At 35.3% G+C, this 7,580-nt stretch overlaps 1 protein-coding gene across 2 annotated transcripts in view; it reads right to left on the bottom strand.

Moving 5' to 3' along the window:
* Positions 1–7,580, bottom strand: part of CYP2R1 (cytochrome P450 family 2 subfamily R member 1) — a 23,518-nt gene that overhangs the window by 4,123 nt on the left and 11,815 nt on the right. The window lies entirely within an intron of this gene.

Genomic DNA, 7,580 nt, shown 5'->3' with positions numbered 1-7,580 from the left:
TAATGATTCACTTCTGACTCATTTCTCCAGATCAGCAGAATCCTTTGCACCTTGGATGAGATCAAAGTCTACCAATTTCACTTCTTTATGAAACAAAGATTAATGTTTGAGTTAATACGTATGTGTTATACCAAAAATTCAAAAAGGTAAGCTTGACATTACATATTACATACGGGGAGCAGATTGTTTTCTGACTTCTGTCAAACATGCCAGTTAGACATGAAAAGTTGCTCCTATATGTGGTCATTCAAATGGGCCTAGTATGCTGCTCTGCTTTATTATGACAGTGATCTTACTGTTACTGACTAATTTCTGTGGTATTGCACATCTATCTGATGTGTACATTAACTCAGCTTCCTCTCTGTCAGATAAGTGAACTAAGAAGCAGTCTTATTTATTTTTGAGAATGGGTTTTTAATCATATTGTTCTATTCAGCATAAGTAAGGCATTAGCAAGGTACTGTTTCTAGTTTCAGATGTTACACTCAAGGAAAAATATCTGCCAATAAGACAGATTGCAGAATTCCAGTACAGGTCAGTGAGACTGATCAGAAATACAGAAGACATGGCCTAAAGAGAAGGAGAAAGATTAAGTTATTTCAAGAGGATTTTTCTGAGTCTAGAGAAGATGAGTCTCAAGTGAGATACTCTAAAGCTTTAAATACTTAAGTGAAGTAATCAGAATAATGTTTTCAGTGTCCAGTAAGACTGGAAGTAGCAGATTTAGATTACAGGAAGGAAGATGCAGGCTAAACATTGCAAACTGTTCAAGGTTTTAGAGGGTTGTGACTCCCTGGAGTATATTGCCCTGGAGTCTTTTAAAACTAGTTTGACAAACAACTTTCAGAAATTGGTATTGTTGGATCAGATGAGTGAACTTACTGAGATCTTTTTGGGGCCTATTTTTGAAAATACTTCAACTAGAGATGAGATCCTATGTGGATCACTTTAAATATCTAGTAAGAAAACACATACAATGGTAGATAATATTCAGCACGAATCAGATGTGTCAGCTGCAACAGTTTCAGTCTATAGTAGAGCAGCATATAGTTTATTATTTACTGAGTGTGTCAGATGCATCTCCCCAGAAATGGTCTTTTTATTTGCTGAGGCAGAGATCTAGAATTCTTACTGAAAAAAACCAACAATGGTTGAAGCTCAGCCATATTTAAGATTCTGTCTGGTTGTCAGCTTGTGAATAAATGGTAATGCAGTAGTCAAGATGTTAAAAATGATTGTTGAATGTTAATTTGCTAAAGCTTATTATATTTTATATATTTGTCAAGCAATATATTTCTCTCTTGATTTAAAACAAGTGCATACTGAAGTCCTTGAGAGGTGTTGAATGCTTTTGGAAATCTTGTAATTTATATGCTGAGTGATTAATAGTTTAAATAACCAGGGATTTTTAGGTAAATTTTAACCTTTAGCACTGAGTTTTGTTGCAATAGACAATGAATTAAACTGTTCTTATGGTCTCTTTTCAAACATATAATGGTCTTTTCAGATATAAAGAACTTGAATTTTGTATAGACTGTTTGCCACTCATGATGGTATAAATGGGATATTAAGGTATGTTGCATTTCCCTCTGCCTTCTCACATTAACGTTGTTTAGGCTGTTCAGTCTTTGGGACAAAACTAGTATGTCTTTATACAGCATAAAATACAACAGCACAAGATCTGAAGATGCCTTGAATGAACCTAAAAAGTAAGTTTTGTGGAATTTAGGCACCTAAAAATGCAATTACATGAACTGCCAAATTTATGTAGGCACAAGACGGGTCGTAAGTACCTATGTTTTTCCTGGAAAAATCAGGCTGATAAAGTTCTTCTATGGTGCATGCTTATCAGCACTTTTATCTTAATTGAGCTTATCGTGTAAGCTGCAGACAACAAAAGGGTATTTGGACGCCTCTTTAAAGTGGGGTGAATGTAGGGAAAGGAAACTTAATTACCTTATAACATTTGGACTTCTCTAAGATGTTTTGTCCATATTGATTCCATTACCTAACTTTCAGTCCTTCTTGGCATGAAACCCCTAACTGGATTCCCTATATTAATGAAGGACATGAGCAACAACTGAGTCTTCACTATTCCTTATCCTCTTATTTTAATGAGGGCTTAAGTGTGTCCATGGGACATAACACATGTATGCTGTTGTCTAAACAAACAGTGGGATTAATATTGTTAAGTATCCTGACAAATCAACTGTAATGTAAAAAGCTTCTTTGTCATATGCAATTACTTTTCATCCCTTTTGATATGTCATAATATATAAAATAACGAACATTTCTTTTAAGATTTTTATTACTAGCCAAGTCAAGGAAGCCAGCATTTGAAAACAGCAAAGAAGTAAGTAAGTTTATTATGTTTTCTGGAATACTGCTATGGGCTGTTATATATCGCATGAAAAATTTTGGGCAAGCAGCCATCTGCTTTGCTGCAGTCATACCAAACTATTGGATTAGATTGCACATCCCTGGTTTGCTCCATTATTTTAATGGATTTAATCTATTTGGAATGTTACTGTTCAGAAGAATGTCACAAGCATAATGTCTCCAGAAGCCTGGCAGGCTGCCTAAAAAGTGACCACTTTGAGTTTGTGCTCTGCTTTATTATAATGCCATCGACATCAAGAAAGTTGACATGACTTCAAAAATATCTGAGGGGATCTAGAAATGAAAGAAGCTGTTGACTGGTCAAGCTGTATTGCATGAAGAACAGAATAAGGTGTAATATTTCTAGAACAAAAGTTTAATTTGATCTTGATAAGGATTTGAATTATGAGGCCTAGCTAAAAACGAAAACAAACCAAAAAAACCCTCAAACATCTAGCAGCTCTGAACTGAAAAAACATCTATCATTCTCTGATTTATACTGAGAATTCATCTTTCCAAACTTTTATTTAATAGTCCACTGCACTTAGCTGTTATCTTATGTTTTCATCATTTCATCTATCTTATTCAAAGATAAATTCTGATCTGAAATCTTCACTATTATGATTTATTTTCTATTTATCCCTAGTCCTTATGTTTTCCTATTCAATGTGTTGTGACAAAATTTACATCATCCTTTTCCATCACTTTTTCAGGTGGCTTGACTGTCTTTTATTTTTTTTTCTGATATTGCTACTTTTTCAAGTGAATGTGGTATGTTAATGACAACATAATCTGTCTCATTTACTCACTAGTACTTGTACAAACCTTTAGGCTCAATTTAGGCTAATAATATGCATATTATTAGCCTAAAATTTTCATCATTTGCAAACTATCAGAATCTAATTAGTTAGCAAGAAAATGTATCAAGAAAGGCCTGCTTGCTGTGAAAGCTCAGACACCTTTAACACTTGAAAAGCTTGTGGAAGTTTGGGTTTGAGGGAGATCAGTTCATTATTTAAACTGATAATTGAGACAGGAGAGACTACTATGACCTAGTTTACTTCTTATACTGAAGGCAATGAAAGTTAGAACTAGAGCACAAGAGAAATATCTGATAATGTGATTTTAAAATTTTTGTCATGGATAGCTTTCCTTACTGCTAGTTATACACCTGATTCCTAGTCTAAAGTAGTCCAAACCATTCACCTGTTTCCTTGTTTAAAGATATTTTATCTTGACTCCTACTTATATTCTTGTCTACTAACTGCAGAGATCTCTTTTAACTTTCTGTTGTCTATAATAGATAGCTGTAGATTGCAATCAAAGTGCTTAGTCATGTGTTTGGTAAACAAAGCAAATGAAGTCTTTTAAATGTGTCACTACCCAGTATGTTCTACAGTACACTTCTGTGGTGTATATTCTGGACAGAGGCTTGAGCCTTCAGTCTACCCAAAAGCTGTTCAATAGTGCTAGTGTTATCATCAAATCTGAAATAGTAAGTCATTCTGAAATGGAAGCATATTAGTCTGGACTTGGTCTGGCTTTGATATGATCCCATACTATTTGGTCAGTTCACTAATCAGTAGGAGTATGTGGCAGCTACCCAGGATATGTAGCATAAACATATTCTTAGCCATTCTCATGGCTTTATCAGAATGCTACTCATTTTTAAATGTTCCTTTAATTATAGACAACAGTATATGGTATTCAAGAAATGCTTGTGCTAGCACCAAATACAGATGTAGTTTCTGAATCCTCACTCAGTAGTCTGTCAAGATGAGCTCTTTTGGCTGCACAATTGAACTAAAGCTCATGTTTAACTAACTATCCACCATGAATACCGAGCCCTTTTAAGAATTACCTGCTTTTTTTGAATTGACTTCCCTCATCCTATGCCTGTATTCTGTTATTTGCTTGCAGACATATGAATTTATATTTGAATACATCCAAAAAGGCTAGAGTCCAGAAGAGGGAGACCTTTCTTCTGTGTAATGGACCTGGCTAACAAGAAGTCTATCCATCTCACAGAGGGTGACTGTAATGTAAGTGTATGAAATAAATGTAATGAAGTGAATTCTTCCCAGGATTACAATCTACAACTTCTGCAACATTACTAGAAGACAGAATGACCTTCTACAGGAAACCTGCCTGCACCATGATGGTATCTAAAGAGGTATCACCAAAGCAGATACAGAAAGATCCACATTTAAGTGTTCTGCTTGAGTCCAGTCAGGGGCAAAGAACATTTGGAGAGAGACACCAAATCCCACTGAATACACTAAACTTCTACAGTTTAAAGTCAGTGCACATCAGATCATCCTGTGCAGTTCTGTAATACCAGTTATCCACATTACCTACATTGTAGATGGTGAAATACTCTCCCACTCGGAATACATCAAAGTTTCCTTTGCAAGAGAAAACCTAGTATCGGGAAAAGGAAGATGTGCAGATCTGTTCAGTAATTTAGCTCCAACAGATACTCATGTCGGTAGGAAAAAAAAAGGTGAACTAGGCTACATGCATTTGTGTTTCAGGTAAGCCAGAGCAGTGGTTAAGGGTAGACTGGGTTAATAAGCAGAGAAGCTCTATTAGTGTGCTCACTATACAGCAGGTACCATTAGCCTTTTCTTCCCTTGCTGTCTAATCTGAATCATTCTGCAACAGCATGTGTATCTAAAGCTAACATCAAAAGCTTGCCTTAGACACTACCAGGAGCTGATGTGATATCCTCTGGAGAGCTTTTGTTTCAACAGTCCTTGTGGCAAATGTTTTACAAAGAAATGAGCTCATCTTAAGCATCTACATAGAAAGTTTCCTAGTTTGTCCTTGGCATGGTGAGTAACTTTGGAGGTTTGGACTTGCCAGTAGCACATTATTGAGTAAGCCATGCCTGTTTTCTCAGCATCCGCAGAAATTATATAGAGGAGATATTTCTGTTCCTGTTTTTGGCAGCTATCCTCAACATCAAAATTAATGATTTACCAGCTATTTGCCAGTGGCCAGCAGGCTAAAGATGGCATTGCCATGGAGCTGCAGAAGCATTTAAGCAAGGTCTTTGAACTAATGCCAGACTTTGGTCCTGCATGACCTAAATCCTTTTGTGTCTATAGAAAATATATTCATTTTATTCTCTTTAAAAGATTTTTAGGGCTCCTGGATACAGTATTTCTCTTTACCCATACTATACAATGACATACCTGCACAGCAGTATTAGACACTTTCTGGTTAAAAGGAAAATTGTCTTGCAGGTCCAGTTCGTATTTCCTGCAATGCTACTCAATCCATGGACTAAGGAGATAACACCTTCCAGTCTTATTTTTAGCTCATATGTAACTACTGACCTAAAAATGGAGCAAATTTTGCTCCTTTCCATCCCCGATTCTGTACAGAATTAAAAATTACCATAATTCTATGATATATTTACTTCAAGAGTGAAATAAGTAGACTCTTTCTAAATTGCAATCCAAAATAGCACCTTGTCTGCTATAGATACAGTGATTTTTACCAATGGCTCACTTGGTACTTAGTTTGAAAAATTTTGTTGATTCAATCCAGAAACATCATCCAAAAAACTGTAATTATTTTTTCAGATAAACCATTTACTAACAATTCAGAATGATTTGTAAATAGTTATGAAAATTAGAACATATTGGGTATTTGCTTTTAGTCTCTTACATTCTTCTCTATTTACATTTTTTAATTTTCATTTTCCAGATTATATGACTGAACCTCTAGACAGTTGTTAGCTCCCAGTTAAAACATTACTCACGTGAGAGTTAAAATAGATATTACATTTTAATAAGTAGCTATAATGTTCTCACCTTCCCCAGTTTCTATTTCATCATTCCCTTATTAAGAGAAATTGAGAACTATGACTTGAGAGATTGTTCACTGAAAAGCTATGTAGATATGTCCTGGCATACAGTCTGAGTTAGCTGAACTATTTGTAGTGTGTATTCGCAAACTAACAAATAAGCATTATTATGATCCCCTAGGTCATTCTCTCATTACACATTATGGATACATATGAAGATTCCATCACAGTGGATTAAATTGAATTATTTTCAGAGAAACAGTAATGCTTGTCGAACTTTTGTGAAATCTCAGTCCGTAGAGTTAATTTCTGAAGACATAAATTCAGGAAGGTTCCTGAATTTATTAGATTCATAGTAAGCTTATATTCACCAGTATCACAGAAACTAGTGGAAGTTCAGGAAACGGAGAATTAGAATTTCTTCGGTATTCTTTAAGTGTTGGCCATGATGGGGTTCTAGTGTTCTCTTTTCAGTTTTTGGGAAGGCTGACTTCCTTGGCCAAGACTGTTAACCCAACGCTTCAGTTTAAGGATAGTTTTGGAGAGGAGGACTGAGACACTTTGGTACCTGCTGCAGTTCTTGCACCAGAGTTAGGAAAGGAATCTCCCAGCAGATGGAAGATGTTTTGCCCTAGGCCTTAAACCTGGCATTGAGTATAGGTAATTTCTCAGACTTTGTGTCTGAGAAACAGAGCAGGAAACTTTCTTATGGGACAGAAATGGCTCAAAAGAGCAGGACCATTTCTGAAGTACCTAGTTTTAAGCAGATGTACAAAACCATAACCAAGATGGAAAAAATGGATGCAAGAGAAACAGTAAACTATATTGAGGAATGCACAGAAAATAAACTAACAGGGGTTTACATATCTATCAATACTAAAACCTCACATCATTTCCCAAATTGATTATACATTTATATAGCATTAAGTAGGAAAAGAATGAAATAAAACAGTGCTTCATATAAACTAGCTAGCTGTGTTACAGCAGCTCATAATTGCCTACTGGTACTAACTATAGTTGGCTGTGGAGATCTTTGAATGGTAAATAGAAGGGAATAAACTAATGGAATGGTGAGTTGTGTATAAACTCTCTAACTAACAATGTCTGTAATTGCCCTCAGAAAAGACAACTAGTTATAACTCAAGGACAAATTAAAAGAATTAACTAAGTAAAGAATATAAATTCAGGTCTTAATCCTAAAATTCATATTCCTGTGAGCAGACTGCACAATCTAGTCAGCATTTACAAACACTGAACAAGATAGAAAAATAACACAAAGAAGACTACAGTAATCTTACAAAAACAGAAATAAGCTGAAGTGAACAAGCTGGAAAAAAAAAAAAAAAAAAACCCTCCCGATAAGGCTGATTGTATATTGTAAAGAATT

This window comes from Rhea americana, unplaced genomic scaffold (genome assembly GCF_003343005.1).
Source record: "Rhea americana isolate MKP2758 unplaced genomic scaffold, rheAme1 scaffold_49, whole genome shotgun sequence".
Classification (NCBI taxonomy): Eukaryota; Metazoa; Chordata; class Aves; order Rheiformes; family Rheidae; genus Rhea; species Rhea americana.
The sequence above is the reverse complement of the archived record's forward strand: the minus strand, read 5'-3'. Positions and strand labels throughout refer to the sequence as shown.